Source organism: Centropristis striata, chromosome 2, assembly GCF_030273125.1.
Source record: "Centropristis striata isolate RG_2023a ecotype Rhode Island chromosome 2, C.striata_1.0, whole genome shotgun sequence".
Taxonomy (NCBI): domain Eukaryota; kingdom Metazoa; phylum Chordata; class Actinopteri; order Perciformes; family Serranidae; genus Centropristis; species Centropristis striata.
The window spans coordinates 1,265,008-1,283,524 of NC_081518.1; the positions used below are offsets into that span (position 1 = coordinate 1,265,008).

The 18,517-nt window shown below is 35.6% G+C and overlaps 1 long non-coding RNA gene across 1 annotated transcript; it reads right to left on the reverse strand.

Moving 5' to 3' along the window:
• Window positions 1–16,749: 16,749 nt before the first annotated feature.
• On the reverse strand, window positions 16,750–18,096 carry LOC131992457 (uncharacterized). Its single transcript, XR_009396217.1, has 3 exons — window positions 18,066–18,096; window positions 16,950–17,020; window positions 16,750–16,858 (listed from the first exon to the last, which is right to left on the reverse strand). It is a non-coding gene; the product is annotated as an uncharacterized LOC131992457 (long non-coding RNA).
• Between the last annotated feature and the right edge of the window lie 421 nt (window positions 18,097–18,517).

Genomic DNA, 18,517 nt, shown 5'->3' on the forward strand with positions numbered 1-18,517 from the left:
AAATCTCATTTCCTCTCTGGTTCTGCTGATTGCAGCCTGATGCGGAGCTGAAGTTAATTAGAAGGCAGAATGTGATGTGATGTGATGAGGGGGTGACCGCCACCGCCACCAGCCCCCACTCGCCACCGCTGCAATCACCCAGAGCCGACTCATCATTACCGCCGTGGACCGGCTCGGCTCACACAGATTGGAGGTCCCGCCCTGTTGCTGCCGTCTCCTTTTCTGTCTGTCTCGCTGTCTCCGTCTCTGTCTCTCACCACAACCAGAATATTATTATTATTAACCCTGTAGAGTCTCCAAAAGACTTGTTGCCTCCATCAGAGTATAAAACAAAGCAGCGTGGAGCCCTACTGTAAATTTACCTCTAAAGTTCTGGCTGTAAACTCCATGAGGCCAGTTTCAGTTTGACAAAATGACTTAAAAAAAGACACAAAATGACAAAAAAAACACACAAAATGACCAACAAAAGACACAAAATGACCAAAAAAAGACACAAAATGACAAAAAAAGACACAAAATAACTTAAAAAAGACACAAAAACACACAAAATTTCCAAAACCCCCCCACAAAATGACCAAAAAAAGATACAAAAGTTTCCTCCATCAGAGTATAAAACAAAGCAGCGTGGAGCCCTACTGTACATTTACCTCTAAAGTTCTGGCTGTAAACTCCATGAGGCCAGTTTCAGTTTGACAAAATGACATAAAAAAAAGACACAAAATGACCAAAAAACCCCACAAAATGACCAACAAAAGACACAAAATGACCAAAAAAAGACACAAAATGACTAAAAAAAGACACAAAATGACTAAAAAAAGACACAAAATGACAGAAAAAAGACACAAAATAACTTAAAAAAGACACAAAAACACACAAAATTACCAAACCCCCCCCACAAAATGACCAAAAAAAGACACAAAATGACCAAAAAACAAGATACAAAATGACTAAAAAACACAAAATAACTAAGAAAGACACAAAAAAAGACACAAAATGACCAAAAAAAGCCCACAAAATGACTAAAAAAAGACACACAATGACCAAAAAAGACACAAAATAACTAAAAAAAAGACACAAAATGACCAAAAAAGACTCAGTGACAATGACCTGTTCCCTGACCTGCAGAATGACTCGTCAGTATTGGAAGCATGACTTGTTGACTCCATCAGAGTATAAAACAAAGCAGCGTGGAGCCCTACTGTACATTTACCTCTAAAGTTCTGGCTGTAAACTCCATGAGGCCAGTTTCAGTTTGATGATGATATACCAAGTAAAACTGGAGACAAGCTCAAATAGATTTTTTTTTTATTCTGTGTCTTTTTTTGGTCATTTTGTTTCTTCTTTAAGTTATTTAGTGTTTTTTCAGTCATTTTGCATCTTTTTTTAAATAATTTTGTGTCTATTTTTAAATAAGTTTGTGTCTTTTTTGGTAATTCTGTCTTTTTCTGTCTTTTTTTTAGTAATTGTGTGGGTGGTTTGGGTCATTTTGTTTCTTCTTTTAGTCATTTGGGGGTTTTTCAGTCATTTTGTGTCTTTTTTGGACATTTTGTGTCTTTTTTTGGGTCATTTTGTGTCTTTTTTTGGTCATTTTGTCTAAATTTTTAGTAATTTTGTGTCTCTTTTAATTATTTTGTGTCTTATTTAATATATATATTTTTGGTTATTCTGTCTTTTTTTGGTCATTTAGTTTCTTCTTTAAGTAATTTATTGTTTTTTCAGTCATTTTGTGTCTTTTTTCTAGTAATCTTGTATCTTTTTTTGGTTATTTTTGGTAATCTGAGTTTGGGACCCCTGACCTAAACAACACTCTCCTCCCTCTACTCTTCCAGGGTTTTGATGCCATTTGTAACTATCTTAACAGCTTCATAAATTATACATTCAACCTGATTTTCCTTTACAAAAAAGGACCCAGATACAATTTGTGACTTTCACAAAGTGAACAGATTTTTTAAGAGCTGCAGCTTTAAAGGCTCATTATCCAGCTAGCTGGTTTCTCTGCTCGCTGTCTGAGAGCTACAAAAAAACACTCAAGTGGAGTTTTTTCTGCCGTGTGACTTGATTGATTTCTGGTCCTCTGACCCGAGCCTCGTCTCTTCTTATTACCATACCTGGCTGTGGCACCCAGGCATTTTGAATATCTGTCTGGGTGATATGTGTCTTTTTCCATGTAGCACAAAGACATTTGTTGCTCTCTACAGGCTGTGCTGCTGCTGTTAGACTCACAGGGGAATGTCCTCGTGACGACAAAGAGTAAAGAACCGGGTATTCTAGAAAACATTCTCCTCTGATATTAAAAGGAGAATTCACATTTTACGAGCATGTCCAACAGTGTTTCTCAGTGGTCAGCTGTCCTCTCTTAATATCGATACTAGGCGGCCATGAATCGATATAATATTGGCACAGAAAATATCACGATACTTTGCTGTATCGATTCTTTCCCAGGGGTCTCAAACTCAAATTACCTGGGGGCCGCTGGAGGCAGAAAAAGACACAAAATGACAAAAAACAGACACAAAATGAAAGAACAATAACTAAATTACTTAAAAAAAGACACAAAATGACCAAAAAAAGACACAAAATGACAGAACAATAACTAAATTACTTAAAAAAGACACAAAATGACCAAAAAAAGACACAAAATGACAGAACAATAACTAAATTACTTAAAAAAAGACACAAAATGACCAAAAAAAGACACAAAATGGCCAAAAAAAGACACAAAATGAACAAAAAAAGACACAAAATGACAGAACAATAACTAAATTACTTAAAAAAGACACAAACTGACCAAAAAATACACAAAATTACCCAAAGACACAAAATTATTTTAAAAAAGACACAAAATTACAGAAAAAAACTAAATTACTTAAAGAAGAAACAAAATGACTAAAAATGACACAGAATTACCAAAAAAACCCAAAAAGATATTAAAAAAAGACACAAAATTATTAAAAAGACAAAAAAAAATCCAAAAAAGACACAAAATTATTTGAAAAAGACACAAAATTATTAATCTCCGCCCTGCTATTGGTTGTCTTTTCCACTTTATTTTTTGAGATCCTGGAGAAAGTCTCCAGTGCACTAAGTATGGAATGAAACTTTCATGCATATTAACGTGCACACAGACTCTCTCAGGGTTGGTTGGTGACAGCATGCAACGTAAACTGCCCACACTGATATTCACTGCAGCGAAATTATTTTACTTTTGTTGTCATCGGAGGGAATTTTAGCACCAGTCTGTGTTTTCTCTCTGCAGCTCAGGTTTGGATAGCCGCGTCCTCTCCTTCAGCCAGTCTTTGCTGAATTACTTTGGCCAGATACGCAAATTCTCGTCCAGAACTGCTCTTAAATTTTGAGTGACAATTTTCCATTTCAAACTCGTGGGCCAATTATGGCCCTCGTGCCGATATTTTGTGGCCCCCACCTTGATATGAAAGTTTAATGTGAGTTTTATATGAATGGCACTTTACCGTGATGTGTGTGGAAGGTCCCTTTAATTACTTTGTTTGGTAATTTTGTGTATTTTTTTTCGTATTTGTGTGTCTTTTTTAAATTATTTTGTGTCTTTTTTAAAATAATTTTGTGTCTTTTTTTGGTAATTTTACGTCTTTTTTGGTAATTCTGTGTCATTTTTAGTCATTTTGTTTCTTCTTTAAGTAATTTAGTTTCAGTTTTAAATGTAATTTAGTAGCCTGTAGTTCTTCTTTTATGCAGCTAAGCTTTGTTGGTTAATTCATCACGCACTGAGGAGTTTCTATCTTCCATCGACTGAATTTATCATCAACACTGATTTGACATCTCCATTTAAATGTGCCAAATTTCACTCGAAAGAGTCTGTTAATTGATATAAAATCTAAACTTTGGGTCATCTCAGGAAAAACTTCATTGTCAATAACAAAAAGTGCCTATTTTAAGTGTCCCAGTAACTGTTCAGGATGCAGCTGGTCATGAAACTCCTGCAGGACTTAGAAAACATTGTTTCAGTCAATTTTTTTCCTTCTAACGACTTGCTGAAATTTTTGGTAATTTTGTGTCTTTTTTTGGTCATTTGTTTCTTTTTTAAGTAATTTAATTTGTTTTCTGTCATTTTGTGTCTTTTTTTAATCATTTTGTGTCTTTTTCGGTAATTCTGTGTATTTTTCAGTCATTTTGTGTCTTTTTTGTAATTTTGTGTCTTGTTTAAGTACAAAATTATTTTAAAAAAGACACAAAATGACCCAAAAATGACACAAAATTACAGAAAATAACTAATTTACTCAAAGAAGAAACAAAATGACCGAAAATGACACAGAATTACCAAAAAACACACAAAATTATTAAAAAAGACACAATATTATTAAACACAAAATTACCAAAAAACGACAAAATTATTGAAAAAGACACAAAATTACCAAAAAAAAGCATGCACTCAGGAGTTTTCTATCTTAAATCTACTGAATTTACCATCAACACTGATTTGACATCTCCATTTAAATGTGCCAAATTTCTCTCGTAGAGTCTGTTTATTGATATAAAATCTAAACTTTGTGTCATCTCATGGGAAAAACTTCATTGTCAATAACAAAAAATGACTATTTTAACTGTCCCAGTAACTGTTCAGGATGCAGCTTGTCATGAACCTTAGAAAACATTGTTTCAGGCTATTGTTTTTGCTGATATTGTGTAGAAGCTGTGAGTGTCTGCTGTGTTTATTTATTCCCAGTAGCATGTGACTGGTCAGTGATTTGTTCCCACGGTGTTCTAACTGGGACGGCCTGTCACTTCAGTGCTGAGAGGATGTTGTGAGTTCCTGGAGAGGTTTTTATTTATTTCTTTCTGTTGGAGCAGAGAGTGAATAATGCATCTCCACCTGCTACATGTAGTGTTTTTATCATTAGCATGCAGCAGAGTTATCTGTAGAATACTTATGAGCACCGGCCAAATGTTTGTGATGTTATTTATTTATGGTGCTCCTTTCAATTATTCATTTGTTTATTTATTCATGGAAGAACTAACTGAAATTGGAAAATTCATTTTTGCTGAAGGGCACTTGGCCCCACACACACACACACACACACACACACACACACAAAGGGGGAGGGGGGGGGGGCGGGGGGGAGTAATCACTTTATGTGGAGTTTCTTTAGAGTCGGAGGACGACGTTTATATCTGAGTTGTCGGGTCAGAAGACACGAAGAGAGACGAGTCAGCAGGAAGCTGAGAGGTGGAAGAACATCAGAGTAGTGATGAGACTAATTCTGAGTTTGTCCAACAAAAAAACTAGAATTCAAAAAACATTTTCGCTAATTGAAATTAAAATAAATAATTACTTTTTTTTTTTTAATTTTGTGTCTTTTTTTTGGTCATTTTGTGTCTTTTAATAATTTTGTGGGTTTTTTTGGTAATTCTGTGTCTTTTTTTAAAAAAAAATTGAAAGAGAGAAAGTAGTAGTAGTTAGACTAATTCTGTGTTTGTCTTCCAAACTTAACAGCAAAGTTATAATAGTTAACAAAATAATGAAAACTAGAATTCAAGAAACATTTTCGTTAACTGAAATAAAAATAAATAATTACTTTTTTGGCAATTGTGTCTTTTTTAATAATTTTGTGTCTTTTTAAAAATAATTTTCTGTCTTTTTTGGGTCTTTTAATAATTCTGTGGGGTTTTTTGGTAATTGTGTCTTTTTTAATAATTTTGTGTATTTTTCTGTCATTTTGTGTCTTTTTTGGTCATTTTGTTTCTTTTTTAAAGTAATTAAGTTTTTTTGTGTCATTTTGTGTCTTTTTTGTGTCATTTTGTGCCTTTTTTTTAATCATGTCTTTTTTGGTAATTGAAAGAGAGAAAGTAGCGATGAGACTAATTCTGTGTTTGTCTAACAAAACTTACAGCTTGTTCACAACAAACAAAAAGACACAAAATGACCGAAAAAGACACAAAATTATTTAAAAAATGACAGAAAACGATCAAAAAAAGACACAAAATGATCAAAAAAAGACACAAAATGACCTAAAACAGTAATTAAAGGGACCTTCCACACACAACACGGTAAAGTGCCATTCATATAAAACTCACATTAAACTTTCATATCAAGGTGGGGGCCACAAAATATCATCACGAGGGCCACAATTGGCCCACGGGCCGCGAGTTTCCGCGAGAAACTATTGTAACCTCGGTTCCCAGGTAACATGCAGCGACAGTTATGAGACCCAACAGGTAGATAAACCAGGTTCAGACCCAACAGGTAGATAAACCAGGTTCAGAGCCAACAGGTAGATAAACCAGGTTTAGACCCAACAGGTAGATAAACCAGGTTCAGAGCCAACAGGTAGATAAACCAGGTTCAGACCCAACAGGTAGATAAACCAGGTTCAGAGCCAACAGGTAGATAAAGCAGGTTCAGACCCAACAGGTAGATAAACCAGGTTTAGACCCAACAGGTAGATAAACCAGGTTTAGACCCAACAGGTAGATAAACCAGGTTCAGAGCCAACAGGTAGATAAACCAGGTTCAGAGCCAACAGGTAGATAAACCAGGTTCAGAGCCAACAGGTAGATAAAGCAGGTTCAGACCCAACAGGTAGATAAACCAGGTTTAGACCCAACAGGTAGATAAACCAGGTTCAGAGCCAACAGGTAGATAAACCAGGTTCAGAGCCAACAGGTAGATAAACCAGGTTCAGACCCAACAGGTAGATAAACCAGGTTCAGACCCAACAGGTAGATAAACCAGGTATTTAGAGCCAACAGGTGAGTCTGCAGCTTCAGACAGGAACAGAACCAGCTGGTTCCTTCACGCTCTCCTGGCCTCTCCGGGTTATTGTGAGCTTTGTGTTGTCTTTAATTATATACAGTGGGATTTTGTTCAATTTCACACTTGCACAAACAAGCAGCAATTATTCCTGATAAGTGAAAACGATTGACTGAACTTTAAATGTGTGTTTGTGTGTTTGTGTGTGTGGACTTTAGCCTCGTGTCACAAACTGCTCATGGACGCTGAATTCCAATTAGCGTTAAATGTAAAAAAAAAGGAAAACTGATTTGTGTGTCTGTGTGCACGGATTATAATCACTGATCACGTGTTTAGTTTAACTTTGCCGTGTCCTCGACCCTTCGCGCTCTGTTTGCATGTGCAGAAGCTGCAGAAGCTGCAGGTGTTGGTATCATTTATTCTTCACTTATATGATCTGACAGTTATTTTCTCACTTTAACCTACTTTATCAACATATTGAGCACAAAAATCAAGAAATCCGAGTTGAAAATGATACTATTTACTACAATAAAAACCACAAATATGCTCAATGAACTGTTTTGGAACTTGAAAATGTAAACATAGGATACAAATATGAACATATAAAAGGTAAAATGTAAATATAATAAAAGTATATACAAAAAAGTCCCATAAAACATATATATTTATAGGCTTTTTTTCCTTGTTAGCTGCAACTCTTCAAAACAAACTATGTGCAAAATGACACAGAGAGCTCCACCAACGCTCTAATATTTCTGTTCTATTATATTAAAACTATCATATCTTTGGTTTTACATGAGCTAGGAATGTCAAACAAAAACTGGGAGAAAGTTTCTCCAGAAATGTTCCCTCCTTTTCCCAATGGAGGTCTATGAGGCTGTGGGTGGTGTTGGTGGATCATCTTCGAAAAAAGTCAAAGTCACAAAAAACATCAAAATGAGAAAAATAAGTCGGTCACGAAAAAAAAGTCAAAATGAGAAAAGAAACAGGAAAAAGCTAAAAAGTATCTCTCGAACAGAAAACTATTTTAGTCCAAACCGTAGCTCCTATCAGTGAACTTCACTTTGAGCATCCTCAGTTCTTCATTTTGAGTATCCTCAGTTCTTCACTTTGAGCATCCTCAGTTCTTCACTTTGAGTATCCTCAGTTCTTCACTTCGAGCATCCTCAGTTCTTCACTTCGAGCATCCTCAGTTCTTCACTTTGAGCATCCTCAGTTCTTCACTTTGAACATCCTCAGTTCTTCACTTTGAGCATCCTCAGTTCTTCACTTTGAGCATCCTCAGTTCTTCACTTTGAGCATCCTCAGTTCTTCACTTTGAACATCCTCAGTTCTTCACTTTGAGCATCCTCAGTTCTTCACTTTGAGTATCCTCAGTTCTTCACTTTGAGTATTCTCAGTTCTTCACTTTGAGCATCCTCAGTTCTTCACTTCGAGCATCCTCAGTTCTTCCTGAACGTCTACATATGTGTTTTGTGAAGAAAAATAAAGAACACTCAAATATTTCTGTACTATCAAATTAAAACGATCATATCTTTGGTTTTACATGATCTAGGAATGTCAAACAAAAACTGGGAGAAAGTTTCAAGTCTGAACTTTGTAGCGAAGTTGATAGCAGCGCTCCATGTGACCTCGTTTTTTTGTGAAACGTCACATGATCTGATCAGGACGCCACCATCATAGACCCCAGAGAGTTAACATGCATGTTGTCTCTTCAGTTTTACTGGTTTCAAGCTTTCGTTTGTCAGCACTTTAGAGCAAATGACACACTGGATATTCTCTGTTGTTTCTTGTCGTGCATGAAAAGCCAGCTAGCAAACTGCTAGCAACGACGCGCCATTTTTTAAAAATTGTGTTTGCTTATTTTTTCCACTGTGCTCACTGAACAGAATCTCAAAGTTCAGATTGTAAAAATGAATTTTGGATAAATAATGAAGCAGACAACAACTAAATATTTATTTTACTATGTTTATCTGTTTGATTGTGTTGTTTTATTTATAGCATCATTTTAGATTTATGCACTTATTATTTATTGCTGATTGTTATATGAAAATGTTTGTTTTATTGTTGATTCTTTGTATAGCCCTTTAGAGACTTTTTTGTTGTTTAAATGTGCTATACAAAAAAAGTGGATTGGATTGATTGGATTAAAACATCTCCCTGTCTGAAATTATGTCATTTCATACTAATTTTGTGCATTTATATTTTTTCTAAAATGATTTGTCAACCCCCAGAAATCATCTCGGGACCCTAAGTTTGAGAATGTCTGCTTTAGACGGAGGTGAAGAACCAGAAAGTAGAGATGCAGGAAAAGGTGCTCTGATCTCTCACATGCATACGTAAAAAATCATAAATGCAAAAACCTTCAGCACACACACACATATTCACCTCGTAGGTCTCAACAATCTAAGCCAAAGAGCCGTCTCTCTCAGTGAGAAACGTCTGAGAGCCAAATTGTAAACCAAGTTAGAAGTCATCAGGGTAGAATGAATATTTGCTATTATCAAAACTGCCCTCATCTCTTATTTCATGGCTGATTCTGGTGAGAGGAAATTGTGCCATTGGCAAGATTACAGTCGTAGCAAATGAGATCTTGGATGTTCTCCAGTTTTTATTCCTCATTTCTTCTTGATTCTTTCATCTGATCTCAAGCTCAATCTTCTTTTAAAGTAAAACTGTCACACAGCCAAAATTTCACACCAATACTTTTTAAATTTCTTCTTTTTTCTGTCTTACTATTAAGACAAAAACCGCCGGCCACAAAAAAAAAAAAATCATTACCGATCCTAAAAGTTTTTACCAATGCAGGGAGACTTCTGTAGGTTTATATGAATGACATCCCGAGGTGTTGAACACATAATAGACATTTATTTTCTGTTTTTCCCAACTTTGTTTATTGCTTTTCTCAACAAAAAAAGACCAGATCCATCCATCCAAAGATGAACTTTAAGGCTTCATCCATTAATCAGCATCGACAAAATATCTTCTTGTTTAATCTCAATTCAAACCTGAATTCTTTTTTAGTTTAGATTTGAAATTTTGTTCCATATTTATTCTCATTATTACCGACACAAGATCTTCCTGGTTTGTCAGTGTTTTGGTTCATTTTTGTTAAAAAAAGAGAAATCTTAAGGTTAAGAGGTAAAAATGAAACACCAAAAGTATGGTTTACATTTTGTACTACCTTGTAATTTGCAAGGTGCCTTCATCATTTCAAGTAATAATTGTAAAAAAAAAAAAAAATCTTTGTATAAAATAAGTTTGTAGGAAAAAAACCCCAACAGAATCCACCGGAGGTCGAATCTCAAACTGAGTGTAAACGGGGCCTAATTCTCCATGTTTTTATCCCCTTTTATCTGTTTTATTTATGTTTTATACTATGTGTTTTGACATAGTATTGCACTTAATTTCATTATGCATTGCAAAATGACAAATAAAGATATTCTATTCTATTCTATTGTTATACATTTGTGTATCTCCAGTGCATACTAACCCAAAAGCTGTGAAATAAGACAATCCAGCCTGTCTGGATCAGACAACATGGGGTTTATTTAATCAGAATATACTGCTGAATATCTCCACTCACCACTTGAGAACTACCTTTGCAAAGACGTTCCCTCATGAGCCAATCAGAGCCGACTGGGCTTAAAGAGACAGGTGCTAACAGTGTTTCAGACAGCGAGGTGATGCAGGTAAATTCTGACAGAAAGTGTGAGAAAATGTAAACGTCTTCTACAAAAGTATGAAGTTGAAAATGAGTGTAACATGTCCCGTTTAATCCAGTGGTTCTCAAATGGGGGTACATGAAGGCACTCCAGGGGGTACGTGAGATTTTAAAATATACATTTAAAAAGTAGCATCCATGCAAAAATCCTTTAAAAATAATTATTTAATAAATATTTTAGGAAAATACAAGTATAAGTTCATAAAATGAATTTTATATTCAGTAGGCTATTCAATTTGATTCTCCTAAAAACCCAGAGTCCCCCCCCCCCCCCCACCAGGATGGTTCGACCCAACCTGTCAATCACCTGAAAACTCAAAGATGTCGAGGTTGAAGCGTAGCAGCAATTCTTTTGAAAACACGGAGGGACAAACAAACTGTTTTAAGATTATGTTTTAATTGGATTTACGTCCACAAGTTGAAACCCACCCTAAATAGTTAAAGACAGTCCACTACAAATGAGCAGAGTTTTGCACATTTATGGAGTTTTAAATGGTTCATTTTATAGTTTTAAATGGTTCTATGGTCACTGTTTTTACTACATTAGTTTGAATCACTACATTTTAGTGATGAGAAATATTTGCAATACATTTAGTCATGGATTATTAACATTTAAAATGCTTGAAATTGTTTTTTTTTTTTCAAATGTTTAAATTTTGTATGTGTTTATCAGTTCCAAAGTGTAATAAATCAGACACTGAAGGCACAGCGCTCTGTTTTTAAGGCTTTGTTTTTTCAACCAAAAATGCTTTGCCCTGGTTAGAGGGAACTGGGCTGAAAACATATTTCACAGGGGGAAACATCAGTGAAAAAAGGTAGAGAACTACTGGTTTAATGTGACTCCCTCTCTCATAAACATCTCAGATCTTCAAGTCATGTTCAGGATCCTCTTCCTGGTTCTCTGTCCACTCAGAGGACAGAGTGAGTATGAATAATCAATAACAGTCAGCAGCAGCATTAGTCAATAATCTCTCTGCTCAGTCAGACTGTAAAACAGGATTATTTATGAGTTTCATATCAGTTTGTACAAAGATGTGTGGAGAGTACAGTGCAGCTTTTTAAAAAACATAACCAGGTCTCTGCAGCCTAAACTCTGATTTACTGTCCTACAAAGTCTAACTGCAGTAAATACATTTATGGTCAAAATTGGGTTTTAACTATAAATGAACTCCTTGATGTCTGTTTTTATCTTGTGACAATGTTTTAGATTTCAATTTTGTTTTATTTCAGAGAAATAATTTTATTAAAAAAAAGACAAAATCCAACTCAAAACCAAGCAGGAATTGCACTTACCACAGTCTGCTAATTTAAACATAAAAATAATAGAAATTATAAGTTAATTTGAAAGGGAAATTATCATCTAGATCAGGGGGTCTCAAACTCAAATTACCTAGGGGCCGCTGGAGGCAGTATCAAAATGCCTGAAAAAACACTAAATTACTTTAAAAAATACACAAAATGACTGAAAAAACACTAAATTACTTAAAAAAGACACAAAATTATTTATAAAAAACACAAAATTATTAAAAAAAGACACAAAATTATTTAAAAAAAGACACAAAAATACCAAAAAAAGACACAAAAATACCAAAAAGACACACAAAAATAAAAAAAAAAGACACAAAATGACCAAAAAAAAAGACACAAAATCACCCTAAAAAGTAATTAAAGGGACCTTCCACCCACGACACGGTAAAGTGCCATTCATATAAAACTCACATTAAACTTTCATATCAAGGTGGGGGCCACAAAATATCGTCACGAGGGCCACAATTGGCCCGCGGGCCGCCAGTTTGAGACCCCTGATCTAGATAGTGATTAAGTAAAAAAAGTGAGATAAAATAATATTAAGACTAAAATATAACATTACTTTATAATATTAAGTCTAAAATACACAAATCTTTGAATAGAGTTGTTAAACACTTTTAAATACATTTATAACAAAATAAATTTGAATATGTTTTTTCACTGAAAACTAAATATAAAAGCTGAAAGAAGACAACAACATTATAGTTCCTGCTCTCTGTTTATCATCACTATTAGAACCTTTTACAGCAAAAAAACAGAGACAGGAACTACGTTTTTGGGGTCAAAGTTCAAATAAATCATCATGATTTTTGAGCATACACATTAGAAATAAGTCTCATATCACTTATCTACATATAACCAATTTGGCTGTCCAGTTAAAACACATTAACTAACTTCAAAGCAGTTTTTTTAACCTTTAGTTTCTGCAGTTAGACTCTGTAGGACAGTTATATGGACTTATATGGAGTGTGAACCACGCCACCCTCTCAGCGTGCTCTGGACATTAAAACACATTAAATAACTTTAAAGCAGATTCTTTTTACCTTTAGTTACTACAGTTAGACTCTGTAGGACAGTTATATGGACTTATATGGAGTGTGAACCACGCCACCCTCCCAGCGTGCTGTGGACATTAAAACAACACGTCTGTAACAGCTCTGATAAGTTTCCACTAAAGACAGTGAGAGAGGGGAGTGTTTTTATGTTTTTATGAAGTGACGAGCTCCCACAGTGACAGGATCGTCCCATAAAGTCCTCCAGGATGAAATGAACGAGTGTTTCTGCGGGTGTGAGAATATAGTGCAGCGTCACCTCTGCAGCCGTCTATTAATCAAGCTGTCGGCACTTTGTTTGGAGAGTAATCTGCTCCAACCACCACAGAAGAAGAAGCACTCAGCGGTAAGTGGCGCTCGGCTGCTCTGAAGGCCGTAGTTTATAGTTTATAGCCGTCCCAACGCTCCGCAGCAGCACGGAGCTGTAAAAACACATCATCACCTGGTCACACACACACACACACACACACACACACACACACACACACACGGTGACGTAGCACGGCCCTTAACAGATCCTTTAAAAGTTTAAAGTTAGCAATCAGAGGCCTGAACAGTTAGACTCAGTATTCTGTCCTACAAAGTCTAACTGCAGTAAATACATTTTTGGTCGAAACTGAGTTTTAATTAAAATGAACTCCTTGATGTCTGTTTTATCTTGTGACAAAGTTTTAGATTTCAATTTTTGCTCTATTTCAGAGAAATAATGATAAAAGAATGACAAAGAAAAAAAACTAAATTGCTTAAAAAAATAAACAAAATGACCAAAAAAAGACACAGAATTATTAAAAAAAGACACAAAATGACAAAAAAAAGACACAAACTGACAAAAAAAGACACAAATTATTTAAAAAAGACATAAAATTATTAAAAAAGACACAACATTATTAAAAAAGACACAAAATTACCCCCAAAAAAGACACAGAATTACTAAAAAAGACACAAAATGATTTTAAAAAGACAAAATAACAAAAAAAGACACAAAATTACTAAAAAAAGCCACAAAATGATAAAAAAAAGAAACAAAATGACCCAAAAAGACAAAGAATTACCAAAAACATACAAAATTATTTTAAAAAAGACACAAAATTATTTAAAAAAGACACAAAATTATTAAAAAAGACACAACATTATTAAAAAAGACAAAATTACCCAAAAAAAGACACAAAATTACCAAAAAAAGTAATTAAAGGGACCTTCCACACACAACACGGTAAAGTGCCATTCATATAAAACTCACATTAAACTTTCATATCAAGGTGGGGGCCACAAAATATCCTCACGAGGGCCACAATTGGCCCACGGGCCGCCAGTTTGAGAGCTCTGATTTACGGTCTTTTACTGTCAAGGTTTTGCAGTTTTTCACCCTATAATCTACAGACATTTTTTACAGTGTGGCAGAATCCGTAGCCTTTTAAACCTCCATCCTCACACACATAAAATATTACAAACAGCAGCAAAGCAGGTCAACATAAAAAAGTCATAAATCCCTTTAAAGTCGTGCTGGATGTTTAAGGATTAGCTCCAAAGGTGAAGTTAAGATGCTCAGAGACGCATTAAGGAAAGAAAGGTCAGCCGGCTCTGATTTCGCTCTTTAACTGATTTTTCTCTCGTCGAGTATCAAGTCAAGGTGACAGACAGGAAATCAGTGTGTGTCTGTGTGTGTTTCAAGTTGTGCTTGTGAACAAATCCAGGGCCAGAGCTCGTCCTTCAGCTCCTCAAACCTCTGTTTCTAGTAGGAAGCTGGGACAGACACACAACGGCACACATGGAAACTCTCCATCAATATTTTGAGGTATATATATATATAAATATTTTAATTTATTAATTTATTTTGTTCCTTTTATAAAGGTGGACAACAAAATGTGTACAGAGACACTCTACACCTTCATGATTGGAAAGGTGCAGCAATTATTAGGGCCTCGGGGCAATCTCACCAGCACTGGTCCCATACAGCAATATCTGTAGGGACCAGTGCTGCACTACTGTTATACTGTGGATTTCTTCTTCTTCCTCTTCCGGACGCAATTTCGTCCCGCTACTAGTCCTACAACTTAAAGAGTTGCAGGACAAATTATATATCAAAACGTGCGGTTTGATCGGGATCGGTGTGCTATTACTTTTCTCTACAGAATACGAATTTTTCGCGACGTAAGTCGCGAAAAACTGCTCAAAATTTTGCATTGAAATGAATGGGACGGCCAACAAAAAATGAGCGAAAAAGAACAATAATTGGAGATTTTTAAACGTCTACTTCTCCGGCATAATTTCACCTAGAGACTCCATTTAAACTTTAAACAGTAGACACAAGTCTTGTGTATCGTTGTATTAATCCACGTTTCGATAGGTCATATCGTTTTTTATCAATCCCTGTTCAATGACCATGATCATTTTTGGAGAAATTCTGAGATTATAATGGGTGTGTATTGCACGGAATGTTCGTGTCACAGTGTGTGACATCATCACCAGAGTGTAGAGGGAGAGAAGAAACTGTCAAAAAATAAATTTGAAAACTGCGCTCCAGGCCGCAAATTCCACTCTAAAGAAATAATTTATGCATAGAAACGTAGGAAAATTAGTCTTCTCCCTCACAATCCTCTGGTAAAGCTGTCAGAGTTATAATTTGGGCGTAAGACGCACAGATGATCCACCAACACCACCAACAGCCTCATTGGCTCCCATATTAAAAACACAGGAAGATTTCTGAAAAAGGGAGATGTAACAGTTTTTTTAGATCGCTCTAACAAAGCTATTTTTTTATTTTTCTTAAAAAAAATCATATGTAGACGTTCAGGAAGAACTCAGGACGCTCAAAGTGAAGTCGGATCAATGATAGGTATTATGGTTTTGACAAAAATGCTTTCTGTTGGAGGCCAGAAATTCCAGTCCACCTCTGAACCTCTGTTCACCTCTGGCTGCTGTCACTGTCAGGTGTCAGTTAATTCTGTTGATTGCTTTGATCTTTGATGTGATTACAGTTACAGATACACACACATCACACTCCTCACACATTTTGAGGTTAAAGGGCATAGTTTGAAATCTCTGAAGAGTCTCATCATAGTGTACACACACCGGCAGTAGCCCCCGTGGCCCTTTCAGAATTTCCCCAGGGGAAATTTTCTAGTTAAAGATGCTCCTGGTCAAAGTGACCCAGGAACATTGTTGCTGTTCCTGACAAATGAACATAACAGGAAGGTTTATAAAAGTAAAGTGAGCATCAAGAGTCAACTCTATTTATTAGAGAACTGACACAAGAAATCTAATTTCCAGCAGTAAAGAAAAGGAAAGCATGCAGCGTTGTTGTTTTGTGGAGGCTGCAGATGATGAAAGCAGCTCTGAGGAGGTGACTGCTCTTAAAGAGGTGACCTCCTTCTCTTTCACCTCCTCTAAAAGAAGACATTATTATTGTTTTTGGTAATTTTGTGTCTTTTTTAGTCATTTTGTGTATTTTTAGTAATTTTGTGTCTTTTTTTAAATTAATTTTGTGTCTTTTTAAAATAATTTTGTGTCTTTTTTTGATCATTTTGTGTCTTTTTTAAAGTAATTTAGTGTTTTTTCAGTCATTTTGTCTTTTTTGCAATTTTGTGTCTTTTTTTGTGTCATTTTGTGTCTTTTTTGGTAATTTCGTGTCTTTTTTTAGTAATTTTGGGTCTTTTTCTAATAATTTTATGTCTTTTTTAGTAATTTTGTGTATTTTTGGTAATTTTGTGTCTTTTTAAAATAATTTTGTGTCTTTTTTTTGGTCATTTTGTGTCTATTTTAAGCAATTAAGTGTTTTTTCAGTCATTTTGTCTTTTTTTTTGTAATTTTGTGTCTTTTTTTGATAATTTTGTTTTTTAAATGAACATAACAGGAAGGTTTAGAAAAAGTAAACTGAGCATCAAGAGTCAACTCTATTTATAAGAGAACTGAAGAGAAATCTAATTTCCAGCTGTAAAGAAAAGGAAAGCATGCAGCGTTGTTGTGTTGTGGAGGCTGCAGATGATGAAAGCAGCTCTGAGGAGGTGACTGCTCTTAAAGAGGTGACCTCCTTCTCTTTCACCTCCTCTAAAAGAAGAAGCCATGATTATTATTCCTCTATATGATCTGACCTCAGTCTAAACACTAACAAGATATATGAATCGGCTGCAACATTCACCGTTCAAGGACGCAGAGACTGAATGTTTTCTTCCTCCTGCAGCAGCGATGAAAGGAGCTGCAGATGAACATCTTAAAGGAAGAAACATACGTGTCAGAGCTGCACCTCCTTCAGCCAGAGACTTTTATTCTCTTTCTAAAGGAGGAGGCCAGCAGGTCAGGGACCAGGACCCCCGGCACCGCCAGCCTTTTCTACCTCTCTTCAATCAGAAGAGAAAGGATGAAGTGAAGCCAAAGGTGCACACGAGCACTTCTATGTAGTGGCGAACCCTTCAGTCTTTCTCCTCCAGGAGTCATGTGGATATGTGTATTCATAAGTGTATATGTGTGTGAGTGTCAATAGGAAGGCCACTGACCTTTCTGTCTCTGCTCCTGCTTTTTATCCTGCAGCAGCATCTTCCTGCACCTGTAGCTCAGAAACCTGCGATTTCTGCCTCTTCACCTCCTCCTTCACCTCCTCCTGCAGAACACAGACAGATAGATGGGAGAGAAGGAGCAGAAGGAGCAGAAGGTGAGGCATTCGGAGGATTGAAGCTGTTTTAAAAAGGTGTCAGAACACAAAATGACCAAAAAAAGACACAAAATGACCGAAAAAAGAAACAAAATGACCGAAAAAGAAACAAAAAGACACAAAATGACCAAAAAAGACAAAACAAAAGACACAAAATGACCAAAAAAGACACAAAATGACCGAAAAGAAACAAAAAGACACAAAATGACTAAAAAAAGACACAAAATGACCAAAAAAGACAAAACAAAAGACACAAAATGACCAAAAAGACACAAAATGACCAAAAAGACACAAAAAAGAGACAAAAAGACACAAAATCACCAAAAAAGACACAAAGTGACTGAAAAAACACACAAAAAGACACAAAATAACTACAAAAGACTCAACAAAACACACAAAATGACCAAAAAAAGACACAAAGTGACTGAAAAAAACACACAAAAAGACACAAAATAACTACAAAAGACTCAACAAAACACACAAAATGACCAAAAAAAGACACAAAATGACGTGGCGAACCCTTCAGTCCTTCTCCTGGAGGAGTCATGTGGATATGTGTATTCATAAGTGTATATGTGTGTGAGTGTCAATAGGAAGGCCACTGACCTTTCCTTCTCTGCTCCTGCTTTTTATCCTGCAGCAGCATCTTCCTGCACCTGTAGCTCAGAAACCTGCGATTTCTGCCTCTTCACCTCCTCCATCACCTCCTCCTGCAGCACACAGACAGATAGATGGGAGAGAAGGAGCAGAAGGAGCAGAAGGTGAGGCGTACGGAGGATTGAAGCTGTTTTAAAAAGGTGTCAGAACACAAAATGACCAAAAAAAGACACAAAATGACCAAAAAAAGACACAAAATGACCGAAAAAGAAACAAAAAGACACAAAATTACTAAAAAAAGACACAAAATGACCAAAAAAGACAAAACAAAAGACACAAAATGACCAAAAAGACACAAAAAAGAGACAAAAAAGATACAAAATCACCTTAAAAGACACAAAATCACCAAAAAAGACACAAAGTGACTGAAAAAACACACAAAAAGCCACAAAATAACTACA